Source organism: Bubalus kerabau, chromosome 10 (genome assembly GCF_029407905.1).
Source record: "Bubalus kerabau isolate K-KA32 ecotype Philippines breed swamp buffalo chromosome 10, PCC_UOA_SB_1v2, whole genome shotgun sequence".
In the NCBI taxonomy this organism is placed as follows: domain Eukaryota; kingdom Metazoa; phylum Chordata; class Mammalia; order Artiodactyla; family Bovidae; genus Bubalus; species Bubalus kerabau.
The window spans coordinates 49,301,028-49,326,931 of NC_073633.1; the positions used below are offsets into that span (position 1 = coordinate 49,301,028).

General features: G+C 40.6%; 1 long non-coding RNA gene across 1 annotated transcript in view; it reads left to right on the forward strand.

Moving 5' to 3' along the window:
• The first annotated feature begins 2,511 nt into the window (after positions 1-2,511).
• LOC129620574 (uncharacterized) overlaps positions 2,512-25,904 on the forward strand; it is a 33,737-nt gene continuing 10,344 nt past the window's right edge. Inside the window, exons 1-2 of the long non-coding RNA XR_008698565.1 lie at positions 2,512-2,649; positions 4,773-4,836. This is a non-coding gene — a long non-coding RNA (uncharacterized LOC129620574). The remainder of the gene's footprint in view (positions 2,650-4,772; positions 4,837-25,904) is intronic.

Below are 25,904 nucleotides of genomic sequence, written 5' to 3' on the forward strand. Positions count from 1 at the left end.
TGGTCATAGAAAACACCCTCTTCCAACAACACAAGAGATGATTCTACACTTGGACATAACCAGATGGTCAATACCAAAATCAGATTGGTTATATTCTTTGCAGCCAAAGATGGAAAAACTATACAGCCAGCAAAAACAAGACCTGGAGCTGACTGTGGCTCAGATCATGAGCTCCTTATTGCAAAATTCAGGCTTAAATTGAAGAAAGTAGGGAAAACCACTCATTCTTTCAGGCTGTTATGACCTTTATGACCTAAATCAAATTCCTTGTGATTATACAGTGGAAGTAACGAATAGATTCAACAGATTTGATCCAATAGACAAAGTGCCTGAAGAACTATGGACAGAGATTCATAACATTGTATAGGAGGCAGTGACTAAAACCATCCCAAAGTGAAAGTGAAGTCGCTCAGTCATGTCTGACCCTCAGCGACCCCATGGACTGCAGCCTTCCAGGCTCTTCTGTCCATGGGATTTTCCAGGCAAGAGTACTGGAGTGGGGTGCCAGTGCCTTCTCCAAAGGTGGTTTTAAAAAGAAATACAAGACTGTGTACGAGACAGCAAAAGAGACACTGATGTATAGAACAGTCTTATGGACTCCGTTGGAGAGGGAGAGGGTGGGAAGATTTGGGAGAATGGCATTGAAACATGTAAAATATCATGTATGAAATGAGTTGCCAGTCCAGGTTCGATGCACAATACTGGATGCTTGGGGCTGGTGCACTGGGACGACCCAGAGGGATGGTGTGGGGAGGGAGGAGGGAGGAGGGTTCAGGATGGGAGCACATGTATACCTGTGGCGGATTCGTTTTGATGTTTGGCAAAACTAATACAGTGTTTGAGGTTTAAAAATCAAATCAAATAAAAAAAAAAAAAGAAATACAAGAAAGCAAAGTGGTTGTCTGAGAAGGCTTTACAAATAGCTGAGAAAAGAAGAGAAGAAAAAAGGCAAGGGAGAAAGGCAAGGATATATCCAACTAAATCCAGAACTTGCATGAAGTGATGAGACTGGATGCCACGATCTTCATTTTTTGAATGTTGAGTGTTAAGCCAGCTTTTTCACTCTCCTCTTTCACCCTCATCAAGGTCAAAAGACACTTCAGTTCCTCTTCATTTTCTGCCATAGTTTGTATCATCATATCTGAGGCTTGAGTAGGCAGATTTTACTGTGTACTCCATCCATATGCTCTTGTAAATTTTGAAGTTCATACTATGTGAATGGATCACCAAATGAAACTTTATATGATTTTATTTAAGAGAAAATGGCCAAAAGGAAGGAGTATGAGGGAGAAGCATATAGAAATGTACATGAGTTGTACTTTTAATTTGGGAGATGACAAAGTATTTCACAACCAGAAACCCCTGGTAATCTACCAGTGGATTATAGGGCCAAACAGAAGGAAAATGGAAATTGAATGTGGAAAACCAGAGTAGTCTTCCTGGTGGCTGCAAGTTGAGCATCAATCAGCCCTACCACCTGCGGCACACTGACCATGATGGACAGAGATGTTCAACGTCAAAGCACTGCAGGTCAACCATAAACTCAGAACAAATTATTCTCCTTTTATTCTAGGCACCTCAGGTGAAAAACTGGCATGTTTCATCTTTAGGGAACTTCGAGATAATTTAATATGATTTCCTCATTTGAAGAACCAAAACCAGCAGAGATTAAGGGATCTGCCCAAGTTCATAGAGCTGATTAACAGAAGGGCTGAGACAAGTCCCACTGGGCCAAATAAATACATTTGGGATGGCCTAATGAACAAATGAATGACTATTCCAACACCAGCATGAAACTAATTCCAAATCTGACCTGCTGAGCATTTGGATGCTCCATACTTTTCCTCAGTCATACAATAAGGAACTGATTGTCCACAGTAAATAGTCACTCAGAAGTGCCCCACTTTATAGGACATGCAAGGCTACTTTACATATAGATTTGACTAGATTTCAAATATATAAGAACAAATCTTTAAAAAAAAGTAAGTAAATTTTCTGGAAAAAAAAAATCCCATTTATCTGCTATACCACTCCAAATTTTCATACATAAAATTTGCTCACATGGGTCTTCCTACACTAAGTGAACTGAAAGAGGTAATTAATAAAGCACCCATCCTTCCTGTGCAAACAGAGCCCAAAAACCCCCACTGTAGAATGTGCATTTTGAGTGGCAATTGCCAGTGCACTTGCAAAAACCAAAGCTCAACTCTCTGTATGTGTGGTCTATGATATTTTCCTCTGTAGACTGAGCATAATATTTTATAAAATATCCCTCTGTGTGTAAGTCACTTTCCCTTTCTAGGCTGAGAGGGCAGGATCACTTGTTGTTTTGATTGAATTGGTTGGAGGGGAACATTTGTGACAGCCTCCCGCACCCCACCCCATGCAGGAGGCCCTGCTAACGTATAGCAGGGTTCATGAGCTCAGCTGCCCACAGGCTCCAAGTAGGTGATATTCCCAGGTGGCGCTAGTAGTAAAGAACCTGTTTGCCAATGATCCCTGGGTGGGAAGATCCCCTGGAGGAGGAAATGGCTACCCATCCAGTATTCTTGCCTGGAGAGTCCTGTGGACAGAAGAGCCTGGCAGACTACGGTCCATAGGGTCGCAAAGAGTCCGATACATGACTGAAATGAATTAGCACGAATGCAGGTAATATTCAAAAGTGAAGCAGGTTAAGTGGTGGAAGCTTAGGGATTGGTATGGGCTGTGGAAACTGGAGAGCTAGTGTTCCATGTAATGGGGGTGGATTTTACTCAACTCTAGTTCATTGTTACCATTTAGAAATATGGGCCAGGTTTTGGTAGACTCTCCCCTTTGTTTAAGAGAAAACAGAAATTATACATTTCAATGTAAAATCTTTCAACTTAATGTTGACAGCTAATACAAATTTGTTTTAAAACATTCCAAATGTTGGTAGAAGAAAAAAGTCCTTTGGCCCATTAGTTACCAGTTTGAGACTTCCAGACCCTTACAATGAGATTTAGTGAGTGGTATTAAATTGTGTAAACTTGTGCGTTATAAATAAAACACAGAGAAAGACCACCCATCTTTTTATACAAATCATATGCATCCTTTAATCTTTACCTATTCACTTGTTTCCTAAAGCTCTTCCCAGCTCTCTGACATCATACATCTGTACTGTCTGCACTGCCCAGTTCACGTTTAATGCTATGCATTCTTTCATTGTTTCTGATTTCACATGTGCAGACTTAATTCTTGCATTTAAACTTCATTGTAAACACTTTCAGGGCAAGAATCATATCTAATACTTCTTCTGTGCCAATCTCAAAGCTCAATAAATGTTTGCAGCTGATACTCTTTTCATTAAGGGAAAAAGAGAATAGTCTTTGCTGACACACAATACTAGAAACGAGCTTAGTGTCTTGAAGTTCCTGAATTTCTAGCCTAGGCAGGCTAACAAGTTCAAATCTGTGGGCATCTTGCCTTGCTGAGCTGAGAAGCACTGACTTGCCATAAGTTTTTTAAAAGAAAGCACTTTGTAAAATAGGTGTGAATTCACCATGGCTCTTCTAGAATAACAGTATTGTAGGATGTATTTAGTCCAATGGAGGTGACCCCATCTTTTACAAGTGTGACTCTAAGTGTGAAATTTTCTGAGCCAGCCCTTATCTGTAGCAAGCCTCTCAGTTTAGGCAGTCAGAGAATTAGGTCAAACTCACATTTCACCTTCACAAGTCAGAACTCTCTGGGCCATTTTAGAGTGACTTTGTGGAGCAGAGGCATGAGCTGTAATCAGCCTTAATCCAGAAATGGGTGTGGTAGGGGAGAACTGGAACTAGCATTGAACTCCCGAAATGACTGACAACTACCTTTGTATCCACATGGAAGTGGGGATGGGGTGGCTGAGATATGACACGTACTGCAAGCCACTTTTTGCAGTGTTCTAGACATCAAAGTTATCTCTATACTGCCAAGAGCAGGCTACAAAGCCAGAAGAGGTACACATGTGTGCCAGGAAGCCTGTGAATGTATCTGGGAGTGAGCCTAGCATTTGGTTTGAATTGACCAAAACTATCTAAAAGGGAAGAAGCTGGAAGAAGTGTATATCCCCTGTGGATCCCTAAGTTCCTTGAATTTGATATGATGGAGATTACAAAGGAAAAGGTGAAGAGACCAATTCTGATGAGAACAGACTCCCTGGCCAAAAAAGAAATTGTGTTCTCTGCTACTTAAAAATCCCAGCCTCCATTTTCCTTAGACTCACAAGCACCATGCACATGTGCCTCTCAGACATTTCTTTGCAGTTCTCATTATTTATCCATATTATTTGGTAATCTAGAAAAGAAGACTTCCCTGGTGGCTCAGACGGTAAAGTGTCTGTCTACAAATAAATCATCAAATAAATAGATCACATCACTGCACTAGGAAGCAGGTTTGGGGATGCAAAAAAAAAAAAATTGTAATACTTTGATTACTAAAATAAGCACCTCCACTTGGACAAACAATACTTAAGTCAAAATAAACATTAATAAATGTTTTTCAGAATGTTAGTTGTAACTCTGATATTGTCACTTTCTATTCAATAAAATTTATTGCTAAATCATCAAATTTCCTTTTGTGCTAGTCACTATGTTGATCCAGTTGCATCTTCTTCATCTGCAAATTTAAGTTGCTAATAAAAAGTGAGGTAGAAAATATAACTCATTTATCCTTGGGATAATCGTGTTTACTCAGTCCAAAGTGAATATTAATTATAATGATAGAGTAATTTATATTCCTCTCTTGATTGCCTCTTATCCTTCTCTCAACAGCCTTTCCATCCATTTCTTTTCTCACGAAGCTTCTTCTGGTTGGAAACTTATCAAATTTCATCAGGTAAGAAGTACTAAGTGTGAACCTGTAACATATTTCAAAAGAACTCAGGGTTAGGAAATCCAGTGATGGTGTCAGCTTTGGACAAATATCTAGAATGTAAAAGATCGATCAGGACCCCCAGTCATTTTAGAGCAGTGGTTCTAAAGTGTGGTCTCCAGACCAACAGTCAGCATCAGCAGCACCTGGGAAATTTGTTAGATGTACAAACTCTCAGGCCCTTTCTTGTGTTTTTAACAAACCTGCGAGGTGATTCTGATGTACACGTGAGTTTGAGAACCACTGTCCAAGATAGGCTTCATGGACCAAAGGAACAGAAATCCTCTGGATTGATGGAATTTGATATCTCTTCTTCCTTTCTTTCCTCCTTTGTCTTTTCCTCCTTCCTGCAGGTTTATCCATTCCTCATTTAGTAACCAAAATTGGTTTCACAGAATCATACTTCATTACAAACACACTGTCTTTATGACAATGTAAGTGCTATCTAATATGGGACTCCATCAAAACTAAGCATTCAGTAGACGTTATCAACTAATTAACTGATTTAAACCCTTGTTTAAGAAAAATAAATGACCCAATCAAAAAATGGGCCAAAGAACTAAATAGACATTTCTCCAAAGAAGACATACAGATGGCTAACGAACACATGAAAAGATGCTCAACATCACTCATTATCAGAGAAATGCAAATCAAAACCCCTATGAGGTTCCATTTCATGCCAGTCAGAATGGCTGCGATCCAAAAGTCTACAAGCAATAAATGCTGGAGAGGGTGTGGAGAAAAGGGAACCCTCTTCCACTGTTGGTGGGAATGCAAACTAGTACAGCCACTATGGAGAACAGTGTGGAGATTCCTTAAAAAACTGGAAATAGAACTGCCTTATGATCCAGCAATCCCACTGCTGGGCATACACACTGAGGAAACCAGAAGGGAAAGAGACACGTGTACCCCAATGTTCATCGCAGCACTGTTTATAATAGCCAGGACATGGAAGCAACCTAGATGTCCATCAGCAGATGAATGGATAAGAAAGCAGTGGTACATATACACAATGGAGTATTACTCAGCCATTAAAAAGAATACATTTGAATCAGTTCTAATGAGGTGGATGAAACTGGAGCCTATTATACAGAGTGAAGTAAGCCAGAAAGAAAAACACCAATACAGTATACTAACACATATATATGGAATTTAGAAAGATGGTAACAATAACCCTGTGTACGAGACAGCAAAAGAGACACTGATGTATAGAACAGTCTTTTGGACTCTGTGGGAGAGGGAGAGGGTGGGAAGATTTGGGAGAATGGCATTGAAACATGTATACTGTCATGTATGAAACGAGTTGCCAGTCCAGGTTCGATGCACGATACTGGATGCTCGGGGCTGGTGCACTGGGACGACCCAGAGGGATGGCATGGGGAGGGAGAAGGGAGGAGGGTTCAGGATAGGGAACACATGTATACCTGTGGCGGATTCATTTCGATATTTGGCAAAACCAAAACAATATTGTAAAGTTTAAAAATAGAATAAAATTTAAAAAGAAAAAAAAATAAACCCTGTTTAGCTTTGAGAAGGAAAGCTTCTGTAAGTTACAGAAGACACAGTTATAAACAGGTGCCTATCTTCTAAGATGGTTGCCTTAAATACTTGGTATCCATGAGACATACTCTCTGTAAGGGAAGTTATTATTTTTATGTGGGCTGAAAGCTTTGAATTGTTCCCTCAAGAGTCATTTGCAAAGGATTGTGTTTCCAAAAGGAGCTCATGTTTTCTTGTATTTAGAATGTTCGAAGTCTATACACTATCCATTATCTCCAATTCCAGTGGCCAGTCTAGACAGCTCTCCATCAGCCGTTTCATGTCCAGCCTTACTATAATTTGGTGTAACCTTGGGAATACTTGAGCCACCTGGTGGCTCAGATGGCAAAGAATCTGCTTATAATGCAGGTGACCTAGGTTCAACCCCTGGGTTGGGAAGATCCCCTGGAGAAGGGAATGGCAACCCACTCCAATATTCTTGCCTGGAGAATTCCATGGACACAGAAGCCTGGCAAGCAACAGTCTATGGGGTCACAAAGAGTCAGATATGACTGAGCCACTAGTTAGCATGTAACTGGCAATGCTTATGAATTATCTGCTAAATCTAAAATGAACATGCATGAGGATGCTGTCATTCTGAAATAACTGCTAAATGCTGCCCCCTATAATACCTTTGCTGAAGATACCCCTCATTTGCAAATATATATGTGGTTTATTCTCTATGCATGCATATTCTTTAGCAAGTAGGCAGCAGAGTCTCTAAAACTCAGTTTCCTCATTTGTAAAATGGAAATAATAGAATCTACTTGTTAGTATTGTAAGAAATAATGGAGGTAATTCAGGAGTGCTTAGCACAGTGCCTGACTCAATAAATATTTAGCCATGATTAAAGATCATTTTATTAACAGAATTATAAATTCAAATTTTTCACATAAAAAAATGTCGCTTTAGACTTCATCCTATTAAAAACAAGCACATCAGGGAGAGATAGTGTATCTCCCTTGCATGATTCTACCACAAGTACATTATATTTTCCATGGAGATTTGTTGTTGTTATTGTCAGCTCCTTGCTCTCTGTTCTTCTAGTCCCTTGGCCAGTGCTGGGATTCTAGCATGGCACCAGGTAGAATTAAGCACACGAGTTAAGTGTGGCATCACTGACTCGATGGACATGAGTCTGAGTGAACTCCGGGAGTTGGTGATGGACAGGGAGGCCTGGCATGCTGCTATTCATGGGTTCGCAAAGAGTCGGACACGACTGAGCGACTGAACTGAACTGAACTGAACTAAGTGTGGAAATCATCATTCATAGCCCACCATAGCTAGGAGATCATGGAATAGTGCCTGATATTAGTTTTGCCCTTTGGAGCAGAATACAAAAGTTCGTGTGCAGGCATCAGAAGGTCAAAGGACCTAAAGAACACCTTGAAAGGTGATTTACCTCCCAGCCTGTCTTCAACTTACAAAGCAAAGCATGTATCCAATTTTTAAGGATTTCTGGAGAAGAGAATTTCCCTAGCCTTTCATTAAATGCTAATAGAAATAGATAAAAGTTACATATGATTATGAAATCTCATAATGAAATCATTATGAAATCTCATTTTGGCATAAGTTTAAATATTTCTTTGAGAGACTATAGGATATGCTAGCAAGATCTGGTTCCATCTATGAGAAATAGATGGCTTTGGCAAGAGAAAGGATGCAGAGATAGGAGAGGAGATTCTTAGAAGAGAGGTTATGTAAAGCATTAAGCTTATATACATGTCCAATAAACAAGAGACTTCTGAGTTTGAATTAGTGACATGGAGAAATGAGAAACATCTGGAATCGGTGCTTATTTTTCTGGTCAGAAGCACGGTTTTGAGGTCCTTTGTTGAACTGTTGACTTTGTAAAGACTTATTAAAAACAAATGCCTAAGGTGACTGAGAAGAGAATGTAGCTGAATTTGGAACACAAAGTCCTTAAAGGGAAGGCTTTCATTTTAAAGAGTTTTTACTTTCCATCAGCTCAGCTTAATGCTGTCTCCTCAAACAAGTTCTTTTGTTCCATTTCAATACACACTTGAAGAGTCAAAGGCTTACAGACCATTTTAATTTAACAGTAAATTTTTGAAGAGAGAAAGGGGACTCATTTTCTTCATATGCTTAAGTTATATGATTTGTCCTTAACCAAACCCCTCGCTTCCACACACACACAAATAATTGTCTAAGGAAAAGGGGATCTACTAGATGCTAGCCCTTATTTTATTATAGGCATAGCTGGGATTTACAAATGAGCTTGTTTCCCTCTTTGGTTTCTGAAGATTAGTTCTGTGGACAGATTAGTTCTGAGCCTTCTAGCCAGGATAGACCAAGGAGCCCAGCAATGGGTCATGGGTTAACCCCGCTGAGTCCCCAGTTGACATGCTCACGTACCCTTGCTGGGCCTGGAACTAGTCACTCGCTATAAGAAAAGCAGGTGTTCCAGGCCAACGAGGTGATAGTGTGTTGAGACTTAGAGGGGGCCACCTCTAAGAATTATTTCCTGCTGATGTCCTGCTGTGCCTTTTATCACCCCATCTGCCTGTATGAAGTGACGGAGAGGGTGGGAGGAGGTATGGTGAAAAGGGACAGAGGTGACATAGATCTTCCAGGAATACTCTCCTTCCTCACTGATTTGCTACTCTCCTCAAATACTTCACAAAAAAAGGAAATGCTGGAAGGAGCCAGATCTCAGGGAGGCCATAGGATGGAATTGTACATTTGGCATCACAAACCGGGATAATGAAATTCTGGTAGTGTGCTAAATTCCCAGCATGCTGCTGCTGAGCCAACCTTGTGCTGGTCTTTGTATTCAAGTTACAGTAATAAAGATGGTCCCCATGTCTCCTGTTTTTTATACTCAAGTTATTAAATTCAGCAGTATGGACCCCTTACTTTACAGGAGGCGAGGTGGAGGGCAGATGACCACTTACCAAGATCATCATTCTCATAAAAGAATCAAAGAATTGCCATATGTGGATCAGACCACAGGCCTGGCTGTTTCTCTAGCTAAGTAGCCTGATTCTAAAATGACTACCCGGGACAGTTGGTTGGGAGATAGGGGAAGATAAGCTTGCTTTCTATGAGGCACTCCCAGAATCCCACAATATTTAGTTATTGTTAAATTCATATTCCCTTCAACTTATTTTTTTCTAATGGGAACATCTCTTGTTCCAATGGGTAGCAGAATTACTACCCACTGTGTGAGCTCATGAGTTTTTCATTTATGCAAAAGCTACCTTTGACTAATCTTTGGGGAAGGTCCATGCTGTGTTCACCCTGCCCTGTTCTTTATAGTTTTGTAAACATCAGTCTTCTTTGCCTTCCACCTTCATCTTTTCAGACTGAAAGGTGCAACAAGCTCTCCCTTACCACAGCAACTATGTAGTTCCCTCTTCTGGACCTGCTCTGGAGTTTATTGCCCAAAGTATTCCAAGCATAGAACAGAGTATATGCAGAAGTAGAATATAAATATTCACAGAGCCTTTAAAAATACCCTAGAAAAAAAGGTCTCTCTTTTTAGGTCTATATGCATTTTGTATTACTAAAGTAAAATGTAAACCTATTCTTTTATGTAAGACCAATTTGGATTTTTTCATCATGGTACAGTGCATGTAAAAATAACTTCTTTATGCCTAGAGAAGTAATGCCCCATCAGTGACCCAAAATGGCTACCAGGAACAGGTTTATGAGTCCTACTTCATTGCTGAGAATTGTTTAAATTGTAATTTTAAGACAATTTATTATTTTAATTTTAAAATATGGCTTACATTTTAATTTCAGTGTCCAGAGACAGTCTAAAAATTTGGAGGAAAAGAATTAAAGCCAGTATGTGATTCTATCTTATCTAATGAGATAATTTTTTTGAAAGACAGGCTGTGACTATAAAGGTGGCTTTATCTGCACTCCTTGAGCATCAGGACTTTTTTGCATCACTTCGGTTGGGGTGGCTTTCACTTCCCCCACAGGTGCTCCCTAGCAGAAGGGAGTGGAATTTCGCTTCCCCTTCCGGGGCCTCCTGAGGTGAGGGCTGTAAGACAGTGTCCTCCGGGGACTTGTGGGATACCTACCAAACTGTTCCCATGTTCACCAGATTTACAGAACTTAAAAGATTTTACAGAACTTTAGGTCACAAAAATGTTTTCTTTGGGAAACGCTAAGGGATTTGCTTTTCCTCTTTACCACAATGGCAGGAATACAGAGCTTTCTCATGATTTTTTAATAGGATACAGCTGCCCAAACTGCAGTGCCTTCTGCTAGGACTCTACCTCATTTTTCATTTGCAGATGCCAAGAACTAACTAACTCTCCATCTCTCTCTCCCTCTCTCTCTTTATTGTACCCAGTGAAAGCTCAGGAACATGAATGTATCTTTGTAAACATGGACCTATCAGTATGTATTCCCAGATGGAGCAAAGGCCACTTTATTTCAGGCAGTTTGGTCTGGTCTGCTCCCACATTCTGTAAAAAAGTAGATGTCCACTGGAGACCCCTGTCAGCTCCGGGAAGCTGGCAGCAAGTGGGTGTAGTCAGGAGCCAGAGCGAGTCCAGCTTGAGCCCCGTGGTCAGCAGTGGGGAGAGGAGTGGCCCGCAGACTGGAGACCAAGGGGAGTCAGAACAAGCCAAGGGTCCGGGCAAGCCTGGCACCCAAGACCCAGGAGAATGGTCCATGGGAAGAGTGTCCAAGATGAGGGCCCACAGAGTCTGCAGGAACCAGAGGGACAAAGCAGGAAGAAGCACAAAGCAGGCTTACATGCCAACACTAAAGAAGGCATTCTAATCATTTCCTGCTTCAGGATTTCTCTGCCTTCCTGTAGTGTGGACAGAAAACCCAGTATAGGCAAGCACAGGGTGCCAGGATGGGGTTCAGAGGCACAAGGCATCAGATGCATCTCCTGGTGACATCATGACAATGCAGAGAAGAGGCCTTTAAAGTCACCATCAGAACATTAACATAGTTTGCCAAGGGAACTCATGTCAACCTTAAATTCCTCTGTCTTCTAGCCTCACACGTGCCTATCTCATCTCTGTTTTTGATGTAGCATGCGTTCAAAAATTTTTTGATCCTATAAAATTCAACATATGACCTCCTTCTGTGACAGAGGTTTTGTGGTCTCCATAAGAGTAAGCATCACCGAGAATGTCCTTCCAGCCCTGAACTCATGTCCTCTATCTTTTCTTTGACCTCAGCATGTTGTCCCTTGGCCTAGTCCTTGGGGTTTCCTTTTCCATCATGTGTAAAAACCTCCTTGTCTTCATAGTCCAGATCTGGGCACACTGTGGGCAGGAACCTCTCCAAAGCAAATTAATTACTCTGACCTTCTTGTCTGGCATGTTGTGTAAATAGCGTATGGAAAATAAGGCCTGGTCCTGATTTCGTCTTTCATTGGCCATATGCATGAGGCAAGTCCCTCTTTTTCCTGAGCTTCTCCTGCCTACTCCCATGAGCTGTTGTAAGAATCAAGCAAAATAATGGAAGGGGGAGGATTATAAATTTTAAAGCACCTCAGAAGGCATTCTTAAAATAAAATATAGACACTTGGCTCATATTGGGGTAGAGCTGAGCCTCCTCCAATCATTTTCTTGGCTGGTTTGTATAACCTCTGGTGAAATGATCATCATTGTCACTAAGTGGCAAAGGTTTCAGCACATCCTTTGTTTCTTCTGTGGCTTTCACAGGGCAGTCCCATCTGCTGTGAACTGATACTTCTGTGAAGGGATGAGGTAGAAAGGCATGTAGTTAAAAAAAAAAAAAATTGAGGCCTCTGATTAAATGAGACACCTTAGGAGTAATTTTGGCTTCTTCAACCCAGGAAAGAATAACAACAGTGATTATTACAAAACCCAGAGTATAAACTGCCAATAGCCTAGCACTGTGGTTCTTATCATTTGAAATTTCCATTCATCCATGTTCTGTCTCTCATAGCCACCATCATCATGAACATCAAATTTAACTGAGGTCCTGTCAGTTTGATTAAATTCTAACACACATTTTCACCCATCAAATATGTGCCAAGCCCTATGCTAAGTGTATAATGATGAGTAATTTACAGACTCTTCCTTGAGAAACTCACATACAGTTAAGCACGTACATAAAAAATCAAGGTTTACTGTGATCTTTGCTATAGGGGAGGTATATTCAAGTGCTATGGGAGTAGAGAAGAGGGAGCATCTCAACTATCTGTAGGATAAGTTGCAGAGGAGTTAATGCACCATAGCTTCAAGGATGCATGGAAATTGTCTGGAATGAGGACAGTGCAGTAGTTGAGTACAGGGGCTGTGGGGCCAGGCCAACTGCTTCCGATCCTAACTCCGCCACTTCCCAACTCTGTAACTTAGCTTAGGGACTTATCTTTTGATGCCTCAGTTTCCTCACCTCTACAATAGGTATGATACTAACAGAGCCTAACTCAAGGGCTCTCATGGGCAGAAATGAGGTAAGGTATAGGGAGCACTTGGAGCAGATTCTGTCATATAGTTAATTACTCAAGAGTAATAGCCATTGTTATTGTTATTATTTGTTCTTCACTAAGTGAACAAGCAGGAAAGAGATTCCTGAAGCTCTTAGAGACTTAGTCTCTTAATTTATGAGATTTGTAAGATCATTATTATCATTATTAATCACAAAGTGAACACTTATATGCCATGTCCTAGATAGTTTATACATGTAGCTTGACTTAATTAATATAATAAACCTGAGACTCAAAGACTTTACACTGAAATATCAGTGACACCATAAAGAATATGAAGTAAATTAAAAATAGGCTCACGAAGGGTGGATGAAAGAGAATTATATAAGGAAGGATATTTACAATCCAACATGAGGGGGCAAAAATCAAAGGGACTTTTGATTGATGGGCTTAAGCCAAATGAGCTCCCTTGCATGATTTTGTGTTTATTTTCATTTTCATTTTGCAGTTTTTCTTGTTTCTTTCTATGTTCACTGCCTCTAAGCAGGGCGTATCCTCTACAGTCTGCTTCCCTTCTCACCTCTCATCTCATGCCCAGCCCTGAAAACCTTTGTGTACTGAAGTTTGTGATGTGCAGATGAGGATCTGGAACTTGAGTTTAGCAGTTGCTTACATTTGTTGAATGTTTTCATGCCAGGCTCTGTGCTAGGTGCTTACAGACATATGACCCACATAATATCCTAAACGAGTCCATGGGTGAGGAAACTGAGGGTAAGAGAGGTTAAGCCTTTAAAGAAGAACAGGACCGGAGGCATTGAAGCAGGAAAGTGTAGGACTTGTTCTGAGACTCGTTTGGCTGGAAAGGAGGATCCACGTAGGGGACTGGTATGAGTTTAGGCGGAAGCGGTTGGATGACCATGAATGCTAGGCTCAGGAATTTGAACGTGGCTGCAGGAAGCTAATAAATGATAGGTTTCCTTTTCTTTGCAGCTTTATGAAAACCCACCCACAAGAAATATATAGGCTGCCCCATGGTTCACTCCAAAGTGAAAGGGGTGCCAGGAAGGCCTGAGATGGTCAGGTCTCTTTGGAAAATGCCCCATTACAGGCAGGGATAGTCCTTCCCCTCTTAAAAAAACCTAAGGGAGGTGGGACCTTCCAATAAATATTCTCAGTTGAGTTTTCTTCATATATTTATATCATTTTTAAAAAATGACCACCCAACTTCCTTCCCTGGATTCCAGTCCTTGACCTCTGATGCTTAAGCTTTGTGCTGCCGAGCGCCCTCAAAATCAAGAACGCATAACCTTTGATTCTAAGAAAATCTTCATGATGTTGTTCCTAATTACCTTTCCTCTCCCATCCCTCTTCACTCCCATGTTGTACCCCAACCACACTAATCCTACTGCACCAAATTTTCTGCAAAAAAAAAAAAAAAATCTTCATCAGACTACATACTATACCCTAACCTCATAATGCTTTACACTTCTAGGGTATGATTTCTCACTGGGAATATGGTTTTTGTCTACATTAGACCATATGCTCTCTTATAGTAGGGACCCTTGTCCTCTCCTGATTCCTGCCTCTAACAAACACATGCAAGCACAGAGTCAATGCTCAACAAACAGTTTGTCAATGAATGAGTAAATGAGAGAATGTGTTCTAATGCCCTCGTCCTTATTCACTGTTGGACCCTGGTCTTCAACCTGCTAGGGAGTTTCCCTCTCTGTCTACCTGTCCCTAGACCCCCAGCACCAACTTGGTCATGAATTTCCATGTCACTCTCCGTATTTAATGTATTCCCCACCCCATTTACAATCTGGCACATGCGCAGACTCACTACCACCAAAAACGACAATGAAACTTGTCTTCTGTCTCCTTTCTAGTGGTCATCCTCTGCCAAAACTCATCTGTCACCCACATACAGGTCCTAGGCCTCCCAGTTCTCATTTCCCTCTTTTTTTTTTTTAATTTCCCTCTTAAATCCAACAATTATGTTTCCATGGAATTGACTGGAAAAAGAGACAGGGAAAGGAACCCTAACAACATCATGATGTTGTATGTAGTTGTTGGCAGCTCCTGGAATAGAGGGGATATGTGAGTGTGCTTAAAGTATGTGTATGTTTGTGATATAGCTACCCACAGCTGGGAATGGTCTGGTTAAGTCTCAAGGAATGAACAGCCTGGATATATCTGCCTGCCCATTGGAAAGGGACAGGCCCTAGTTGGGCAGTCCTGGCTATAGGGGCTCAGGAATTCTACCCAGCAGACCAAACCTGATGGTCTAGTACTAGCAATAATAATTGTAACAGCCTAATTGCCTTTGCCTCTGTATACTCCCTCTGTTCTAATCACTGTGCTAAGTTCTTCACAGAGATTAGTTCAATTATTTCTCACATAATTCCAATAAGGCGGAAGCGCTTATTACTCCTGTTTTATAGGTAAAGAAACTGAGGCATAGAGAAGTTAAGTAGCTTACACAGGATCACACAGCAAGTGATAGAGCCAGGATTTGAACCCAAACATTCCAACATCAGAACTCCATCCAATATGAAACAGTTCAAAGCAGATGTCCCATGATCACTGAGAGTTATAGTGTGTGGAAATGAAATACACATGCACACAAATGCAATTTGTTTTTACAATAAAACTCTCACAACTGAGGAAAATGGAAAGCTCATTAAATCTTAAAGAATATGTAATGAGTAGATAAAGGATAGTTAAAAGTATCTCACAAAAAGCTGTACTTCTCCGCGTGTTTATAAGTTTGTAAATGTATTCCATTATGCATATAGGGAGAACCATGGAGCTCAGGGCTGCCACCGTTGTCCTGCATATGGGCATCCCCTGGAGTTGTGCAGTGCACAGGCTACTCATCCTTACATGGTGGCCCCAAAGCAGGCTTCTTTATGCCTGTAAATTAATACAGGGGCCAAATGGAAGCCTATTGTGAGGCTTGAGTTCAGTTCAGTTCAGTTCAGTCACTCAGTCGTGTCCAACTCTGTGAATTCATGTCCGACCCCATGAATCGCAGCACGCCAGGCTTCCCTGTCCATCACCAACTCCCAGAGTTCACTCAGACTCACGGCCATCGAGTCAGTGATGCCATCCAGCCATCTCATCCTCTGTCGTCCCCTTCTCCTCCTGCCCCCAGTCCCTCCCAGCATCAGTCTTTTCCAATGAGTCAACTCTTTGCATGAGGTGGCCAAAGTACTGGAGTTTCAGCTTCAGCATCTTAGTGTGGCCTTAAAAAACTAAGTAAAAGAAAGTGTTGAAATGATAAACTGACTGTCACAGGACCATGGAAAGCAGACATCTATCCCAATGTGGCTGCAGAGTCTCTGACACCACACTTTCCAGTTCAGCCACTATACCAATGTACCAGTGTCCCTTAACCTGCCACTGTGCTCCACACACACCCTCCCGTACTACCCAGACTGTAAAAATGATTGTCCTTTCTCCTCAGCCTCTCTCCCATCTTTACCCACTACCTCATTATTGAAGACCTAGACGTGCATCCATCCATCATTCCTCCACTCATTCAGCCAACATTTTTGGAGCACCTACCATACCCTGGGTCCTGAAGTAGATGCAGAGTAACACAGATGGGGAAGGCACCCTCACCATCAAACTGCACCCAGTTTAGAACAGGAGTTAAACAAATAAAGCAAATTCTCTCCAGGAAGTTTTATAATCATTCTCTCTAGTCCCCAGCTAGAGGAATTCTCATGTTTTGGAAGCATTTACAGTGTATATCCTTATGGATTAAGCAACAACTTGAAACACTTAAAGCAGAACAAATACATTGTAGAGAAACAGAGAAAATATTGTGAAAGCTGTAAATCAGTAAGTTTATATGTCTGTATCTCTTCTGGGTTCATTTTGTGAGGAGGCAATGAAATGCTAAGTTAAAGCTCAATTGATTTTCTCCTGATACTTGCCAAATTCTTGATATCAATGCTACTGTGTTTCCAGGATTCAAGGAGTCAGCTGAGCAAAAGTAACTTATACCTCCTCCTAGCCTGGGAATGATTTCTATTTTTTCATTAAATGTGTGAGGCTTGAACCAGACAACTATACATAGTGCGAAAATAATTTCATCCCCAAAGACATAAAGTAACAAATTACCTACTGGAACAACCACAGGTGAAAGACTTTTTTAAAAACAATTATTTGTTATGAATATAAAATCCCAGCTGGCCATACATGTTCTACTGAGACTTGAAGCCTTATCTTAGTAGACTATAGTGAGCTCCTTTGGAGCAGAAGCTATGTCTTATTTATTTGTCTAGCCCAGGCATTCAGCTCAGGGCTCAGTAAGTATTTTTGTGAATATTTTATACTACTGATAAAAGCAGAAGTCTGTGTCATTCTCTGATGTCTTATCAGACTCCCTAATATTCTGGAGAGAGTGGCATTAGAGTTTTTTTCTGTTTGGGCTTTTTCGGAGGGGCATTGGTGAGCATAAGGGGAATTGTTTTGCTTTTTTTTTTTAATTGAAATATAGTTGATTTACAATGTGTTAGTTTCAGGTGTACAGCAAAATGAGTCAGTCACACACACATATGTGCACATATATATACATGTATATTCTTTTTCATATTCTTTTCCATTATAGATTATTACAAGATAGTGAATATATTGGATTGGTCAAAAAGTTCATTTGAGTTTTTTTGTGAAATATTATGGAAAAACCTGAATTAATCTTTTGGCCAAACCAATAGTTCCCTGTGCTGCATAGTCAGACCTTGTTGTTTATTTTATATATACAACAGTGTGTATCTGTTAATCCCAAACTCCTAATTTATCCCTCTCCTTCTGTTTTCCCCTTTGGTAACTGTAGGTTTGTTTTTTTAGTGTCTGTGAGTCTATTTCTGTTTTGTAATTAAGTTCATTTGTATCATATTTTTAGATTCCACATATAAGTGATATCATATGATATTTGTATTCTTTCTGTCTGACCTCACTTAGGATGATAATCTCTAGATACATCCATGTTGCTGCAAATTTCATTCTCTTTACGACTGAGTAGTATTCCATTGTATATATGTATACTACATCTTCTTTATTCATTCATCTGTCAATGTTTTATTTTTGAGATATGTCATAATCCAGTAGAGACCAGGATGAAATCAGTGACCTTGTCTTTCAAGATAGCTTAGATATTGACCACTGATTATTCCATTTGATGAGTAGGGCTATTAAATGATCTTATCTGCCCTGTGATCAGCACTCAAGAAAATAATTGTATCTCAGACTTTAGTACATGTATTGTTGTTGTTATTCAGTCACTAAGTTGTGTCCAACTCTTTGCAACCCTGTGGAATGCAGCGCGCCAGGCTTCCCTGTCCTTCACTATCTCCGGGAGTTTGCTCAAACTCATGTCAAATGTGTTGATGATGCCACCCAACCATCTCATTCTCTCTTGCCTTATTACCTTAAAGTTTTGCTGTATTTTCAACTCAGGAATTGCAGCCAACCCCTTCTATGACTCTAGACTTCACATGTCTTCTAAAGGCTGTACAAAAGCTATGACCCTTCTTCTACCCCATGCTATCCCAGCAGTATGCCCTGGCCTAGATTCCCCAGGAAATCCATGTGCAAACAGGAAGTGGCTTATGAAGCCATGCTTGGTCTGAAAAACACAATATATATGTCATCTCACCTTCAACAGAATGTGATATTTAATTCACAACCCTCTTCCTGTCCAGCTTGGCATTGACATTTTGTTTGGCATGGTGGTGAGAAATGTAACAAAACTATGTGAAGTTTTCCTTCCAGAGCACTTCTCAAGGGAACTTGGTTGCTTTACAAGAAATTCCTATTGCATGATATTCGTGAAATGCCCCTTCTGTCCACTAATGAGAAGATTTGGGGCAAAATAAACACATTTCATCTTGACCACATTTAGAACCCACAATAAAAAGGAGTAAAAAGATAAGTTGATGAAATTTTATCTTCATATTCCAACATATTATTCACTGTCTCTTTTTTTACTGTAATAACTTCTTAAATGAGCTTCCCAGGTGGTTCAGTGATAAAGAATCTATGGGCCAATACAGGAGACGCCTTTTTGATCCCTGTGTCAGGAAGATCCCCTGGAGAAGGAAATGGAAACCTGCTCCAGTATTCTTTCCTGGAGAATCCCATGGACAGATAAGCCAGGAAGACTGAAGTCCATGGATTCACAGAGAGTTGGACATGACTTAGTGACTAAACCACCAACTTCTTAACATAATGGCACTTATATACATTTTCAGAGGATTTTCATTGTATTAAGTATTGAATTACATACTGCCAGTAAATCCATTAGAAATTCTCATTCCCAACTCTTATGATTTGGCTATAAAGATTCAAAAAGAAACCAAGACTTTATGGAGAAGCCAGTGGCTACAGCTGCAGGATCTTAACATTTGTTTATGTCGTAAACTTCTTCCTCTGCGAAACCAAAATGGTTTAAAATTGTGGCATATCATGTTGGTCCTTGATGACTACCTTCAGGTGTGTGTTTGGAAGGGCAGCCGTGGTGGCCATGTTCTGGGTTCCCTTCTCCACCTCACCCCAGCAACACATCCTCTGAACTCTACTCTGTTACCTACCAGGGCAGCTGGGGGAGGCTGCATCAACTCCCTGCCATTGCCTTTCTAAAAGCACAGTGACAAAGCAGCCTTATTGATCTGAAACAAATTTTTCAATTTTAAACTTAAGCAAGTGGTGGTAAAATAGAAGTATTTATTTTTAAAAAAATAAATATGTGTTAAAGATGTATGCCAGATACTCAAGAGTTGTAGTTTTTTAGTTCCTGCTTACACATTATTGTTTTCCGATTTTTTGATCCAGCATAAGGATTAAATGTGATTTTCAGAGAGTCATGGTTAGATGCCTCCTACAAGCCAACTCTTCCTAAAAGTAAAGAATACTCATAAATATAGAACTGATATTGGGTTTATTTTTGTTCTCCTTTCATTTTTCTTGATCCTGCAGTGCTGGTGTTGGAGAAGGCAATGGCAACCCACTGCAGTGTTCTTGCCTTGAGAATCCCAGGGATGGCGGAGCCTGGTGGGCTGCCATCTATGGGGTCGCACAGAGTCGGACATGACTGAAGCAACTTAGCAGCAGCAGCAGCAGCAGGCTCCTCTGTCTATGGGATTTCCCAGGCAAGAATACTGGAGTGGGTTGCCATTTCCTTCTCCAGGAGATCTTTCTGACCCAGGAATGGAATCCAAGTCTCCTGCATTGCAGGCAGATTCTTTATGTCTTCCTGCAAAACCAGTTACAGTAAGATAGAAATGAAGGAAACTGGCATGTGGTACATGAAAGAGATCAGGTGTATTGGGGCTCATTCTTGCAGAATTATATAAAATTGATCTTTATACCTGCTTCTCCTTCCTATTAAGTATGGATAGTAACTCATTCATTTTTTTCACTTATTTATTTAATTCATATCTTCATTCAAAGTACTAACTAGGAATCAGTTGTTTGCTAGAACATGAAAAAAAAAATAGAAAAGAGTGACAATCCTTGCTATTTCTTTGGGGAGACAATATCTACATTCATGAAACAATTTAAGATTTATTTAAAATATGTAAAATTTAATTGTAAAAATAATAATAGATGACACTTATATAGCGTTTACTGTGTGCCTGAAACTCTTTGGGTTTTATAGATATTAATCCTCCCAACAACCTTGCCAAGTAGCTTCTGTTGTGATTTCATTTTACATGTGTTGAAACTGAGGCCTAGAGAAGTTAACTAACTAGCAGTTAGTAGCAGAGTGAGGATTTGAACCCACAATTTAATCTGGTTCCAGAGTTCAGGCTCTTTGGCCACTGCCTACCATGCACATTTTTTTCTTTGAAATAGGAACAACAATCATTTTTGAAACACTTTCCTGAATCATCAACAGAGAGGCATCGATTATATTTTAAAATTCAGCCTAAAGGATGTATCAATAAATGTGTTACTCATAAATGTTTACCTTTTAAGCTTCTAGATTAGACTGTTTTCTGATTTGATTGTGATTAACATTTATGGAAAAAATGATAAAATACAAAATACTCAGGATCTATATAAAATTTTATACAAATCATCTCAGTTTTACTTATTTCTTTTTGCCTCTGTTCTTATAGTTCATGACTGTAATAAAAATAAGTCATATTTTTATTTATCTACATTTTATGTAGAATGAAACTGTTGCAGCCTGAGGTCACTCTGGGAAGCCAAGAGCGGAAGATATGAGCAGAACCTCAGTGGTGGTCTAAGGTTCAGGCTATGAAGAAGTGGTATTAGAATTTTTAGAAAGCCAGAATAGCAGGAAGAAAAGCCAGGATTTGGAAATTAATATAGATACGATGATAGGAGGAATGACTGTCTTACACAATAGTGTGGGGGAACTTTTATAAGCGGCCTTGAGCACCAGGCTGAAAAGTTCAAACAAAACCCCACAGACAAGTATAAAAGCAAAGAATTGACTCATTCATGCATGCATATAATTACAACACTGGAAGGGACCTTGGATAGCATCCATTCCAACTCCTCCTTTTATGATCATAGAGTCTAAAGACCCAGAGGCCACTTCCAGTGTCACTTACCAAGTGGCAGAACAGTGCGCAGCTGTCCTGATTCCTCATTTAAGGTCATTTCCAATGGCCACTCTGGGAAGCTCACCTGGAAGAGGCATTTGGTTCAACTCAAGGGAGAAAAAGAGGCTGGGGGACCTGTGAGGCATTACTGCAAAATTCAGGTAAAACACAAGAGGCTTAGTGGAGACGGTAAACTTTTTGAGAAAGAACTGAGGGAATTTGATTGAGTAACATTAATAAAGAGATGGAAAGCACCAAGGTGCCTCCACATTGGCATAGCTTTGACAGAAATGGGGAATTTGGACAGAGATGTCTCTTGGGCATAGAGGTCATCAGTTCAGTTCAGATTTAGTGCCTGTGCGAGTGAGGTGACATATTACACCCAGTTCATGTGGGATCTTCTGTAACATGATGATCAGATTCCAGGGCCCTCGCAGTTTCTCCATTAAGCACTTACCACCATCATTAGCATGTGAGCAAGTCCTTGCCAAGACTGTGAGGTGACACTGAACTCTGTTTTGCTTTGATAACCATTGTCTGCCCTACCCTAGGGCATTGTTGGTGGTTTCTTCTAATGCCAGCCTCTTGTGTGTTCACCTCCCCCAGAGGCTGAACAGCAGAGTAGCAAAGAGGGTCAGCTCTGAAGGCAAATGGAATAAGATTGAACCCCACCCTACAACTCTTTCCTTGTGTGACTTTGGCAAACTTCTTAACTTCTTGGTAACTCTTTATCCTCGTCCCTAAAATGACACTGTGATCAGTACTTACCTTCTAGCACTGTGAGTATTAAATGAAGTAATATATGTAAAAGAATAGCAAACACTCAATAAACAGCAGCTCTGACTGTGGCATTTCCATGATTCCTCTCTGCTCCATTACAGTTCTGGAGGGTTTTTTTTTTTTTTTCTCTACAACAGCCTGGAGCACTAGAACATTTCCTTCCTATCAGGTACCCATTCTCTGCAGCTGCTGTTGTAACCTTAGCATGTTCCATTCATTGCAGGAGTCCCCCTCTGCTTCTCCAACAAAGGTCACCCTAGGCCCCCTGGATTCTTAGGACATCTGAGTCCCCCACCCAGTGAACCACCTTTCCTCCTCACAAATAGGCAACTCAGGTTTGTTCTGGGAAGGGGAATGACCCCTTTCTCCATAGTCATGCAGTCTCACAATGTAAAATTGTGATTAGACCATCCGGCTTTCGCCAAAGGGCTCTCAGATTTGGCAGATCACCCTATGTTGGAGTTCATCTAGCTAAAGGTTCAAAAGTAAATTATTTGCCTCTGAAGCAGGACTGAAAAGTAATTGAAAGCAGAGAGGCCCCTAAACTGAGATTCAAATCCAGGCTTCACATTTACTAGCTATGTGACTTTGGATCATGTAGTACATCTGAGTCTTGGTTTCCTTACTTGTAAAAATAGGAATATTAATACTGATTTTCCTATGGTAAGGATGTGAACATGTAGTACCTAACACATAGTAAATCCTCAACAAACTCTGACTCTTGCTATTCTTCTGTTTCTTATCATCATCATTACTGCCGTGACTCCATCATCCCCCAGTTATGAATATACCCAATATTTGAAAATGGAAACATCTTCTAGCAAAGTGAGATCTTGTTTTTGGCTTTAATAACTCAGTGAATTTGTGGCTGGTGATGACAGGCAACATCCAACATCAGAAGCCATCAGAGTAGAGTGGCAGCTAAACCATAATCTCATCATTTTGATTTCATCTTCAATGTTGGCTCCTTAAGCTAGAGGTGCCAATGCCAGGACCAAGAATTTCAGGCTTCTTTGTAAGGCCAGAGAATTTTAATGCCATGGGGTGCTGAGCTCAAGCACAAAGAGGAGTTTGAGAAGACTAATAACTACTATAAGGTCTCAAGTCAATATGGTGATACTACTGCCTGCTTTATTTTTCTATAGTTTTTATAAAGATATAGATCACACAGTAGTTTTAGGCCTTTTCAAGAGCTCCTTGAGGTACATAAACAAGCCAGAGATGATTTATAGCTTTTTGGTTTCATCTGCCATTGAATTTTAGAAGTAGAGTGAGGTGATCTCTCTAGACAAACAAATGAGGTGGCAGTGACACCCCTAAATCCCTAAACTGTGCAAGTGACACCTTTCCCAGTGTATGAAGATAGCCAGTCTGAACTGCAGTAAGCATTCTTATTCCTCCTCTGTACAGTCAACAGAAAAAAGCTAGGCTTAGGTTTGCAGCAGAATGGCAATTAACTCCCCTGGTCCCCACTAGTCAAGGGTTGTTTGGGTTAGAATTCTAGCAGACTATTCTTCATGCAGAGCATCTTTCTTTTTTATTATGTTCTCTGGCATTTTTACCATCTGTATTACTCTGTTCTCATCTAATTTGATCTTAGACATTTTAAAAGATGAAATTACATTAGACCCTCACAAAACTAAGCACTGGGCAAAGTTTAAAATAAAGATGGTCTACAGGTTTCTACTCGGTTATGTAACAAAAAATATAAATTATAAATACAGTGGGCAGAAAAGCTGCCCTCTGATGAAATATTTTCTGGATTCTGTGAGAATAGAATCCAGACAAGTATTCTAGTTCTACTCTCTTTAAGTCAAATTTCAATTGAGAGCCTCAGATCTTCTAAAGCTACTATTGCCCCAGCATGCCCCCATCCCCCCCCCCATTCGATCTGTCACATCTGTGCCCGTCACAATTCTCACTTGTTTGGGCTCTGACTAAGCTAAGCTGTAAGGAACTAAATGGAAGGGTATAAAGAAATTCACAGGCTCTACTAAAATGCTAGAGAATGAGACTCAGAATCCAGGTAAGGAACAAAGGGAGCACACAGCCCAGCTCTCACATCACATAAGCAGCTTGACTCTATCTCTACTATCACTAGGGACTATACGCCATGGCTGGCACCACTACCATTGATCAGAAGGAGCCCAAAACTTTCCAGACTTCTCTGTGCACTCGCTCCAGTATTAAAGCCCCCCTGTGGGGACACCCAATTGGCCTCCTACCAAACACACAGTAGTGATGTCCTCAACCACGGAAAAGAGATTCAGAGGATGGGCAGCCAAAAAAAGAATGTTCCCTTTCTCTTCTGTCTTCCTCTACCTGCTCCCATTCTACCTTAAATTTAGTATAAAGCTTCTTCTTTTTTTTCATAAAATTTTTTTTTGATCTTTATTTTTCCTGTTTCACAGATAGGAAACACAAGCATCTTAATTTGGACTTCCATAACAAAATGCCATAAACTGCGTGGCTTAAACAAGAAGCATTTATTTCTCACAATTTTGAAGGCTGGCAAGTCTAGGATCAAGGTGGCAGAAGATTTGCTATCTAGTGAAGACACACTTTCTGGTTTATAGATGACCACCTTCTTGCTGTATCCTCACAAGGCAGAGAGAGCTCTGGTTCCTTCATCTTCTTATAAGGGCACTGATTCCAAGGGGCTCCACCCTCATGACCTCATCTAAACTTAAACACCTCCCAAAGGATCTACCCCTAAATAGCATCACATTGGGGATTAGTGCTTCATATATGGTTTTTGGTTTGGTTGTTTTGGATTTTAGGAGAAAATAAACGTTCAGTTCATAGTATTAAGCCCCAGAGAGGTTAAGTGACTGTAGAAGTTCATGAAAAGTGAAAGTGAAAGTCATTCAGTTGAGTCTGACTCTTTGTGACCCCATGGACTGTAGCCTGCCAGGCTCTTCTGTCCATGGAATTCTCCAGGCAAGAATACTGGAGTGGGTAGCCGTTCCCTTCTCCAGGGGATCTTCCCAACCCAGGGATCAAACCAAGGTCTCCTGCATTGCAGATGGATTCTTTACCATCTGAGCCACCAGGAAAGCCCAAGAGTACTGGAGTGGCTAGCCTATCCCTTCTCCAGGCGATCTTCCTGACCCAAGAATTGAACTGGGGTCTCCTGTATTGCACATGGATTCTTCACCAGCTGAACTCTCAGGGACAGAACAGCACATATCACTTCTGGATTTTGTTGCTACATGTATGAACTTTTTAAAACAGTACTTTGCTTTGTCTTTTATTGTTGCTTTAAAAAAGATATTCTGTTTTTGTTTTGCCAGTGGAATCTTTGAAAATTTTTCTAGTGAAATTTATGAGACATCTCAATTTCTTAGGTAAACAAAAGCAGAGCTGCTTGGGTTGAAGAGTAAAAGAGCACAGAAGACAACCTGCTCAGAACCCAGATAGGGAACAAAGGAACCTCACAACCTAACTGGCACAGAACATAAGCAGCTTGGCTCTATCTCTACCATCACTAGGGACTACACACCATGGCTGGTACCACTGCCACTGATCAGAAGGAGCCCAAAACTTTCCAGGCTTCTCTGTGCCACTCACTCCAACATTAAAGCCCCCAGTGGGAACAATCCTTATTTCAAACACACAAAGCACACAGAGGTATGAAAACTGCTGTTGCTTCACTCAGTAAGAAAGGTCGGCCATCCCTAGTCCATTTCCTGTCACTGCCCCTCCAGCCCTGGACTCAGGGACAGGAAATAGCTCTGAGT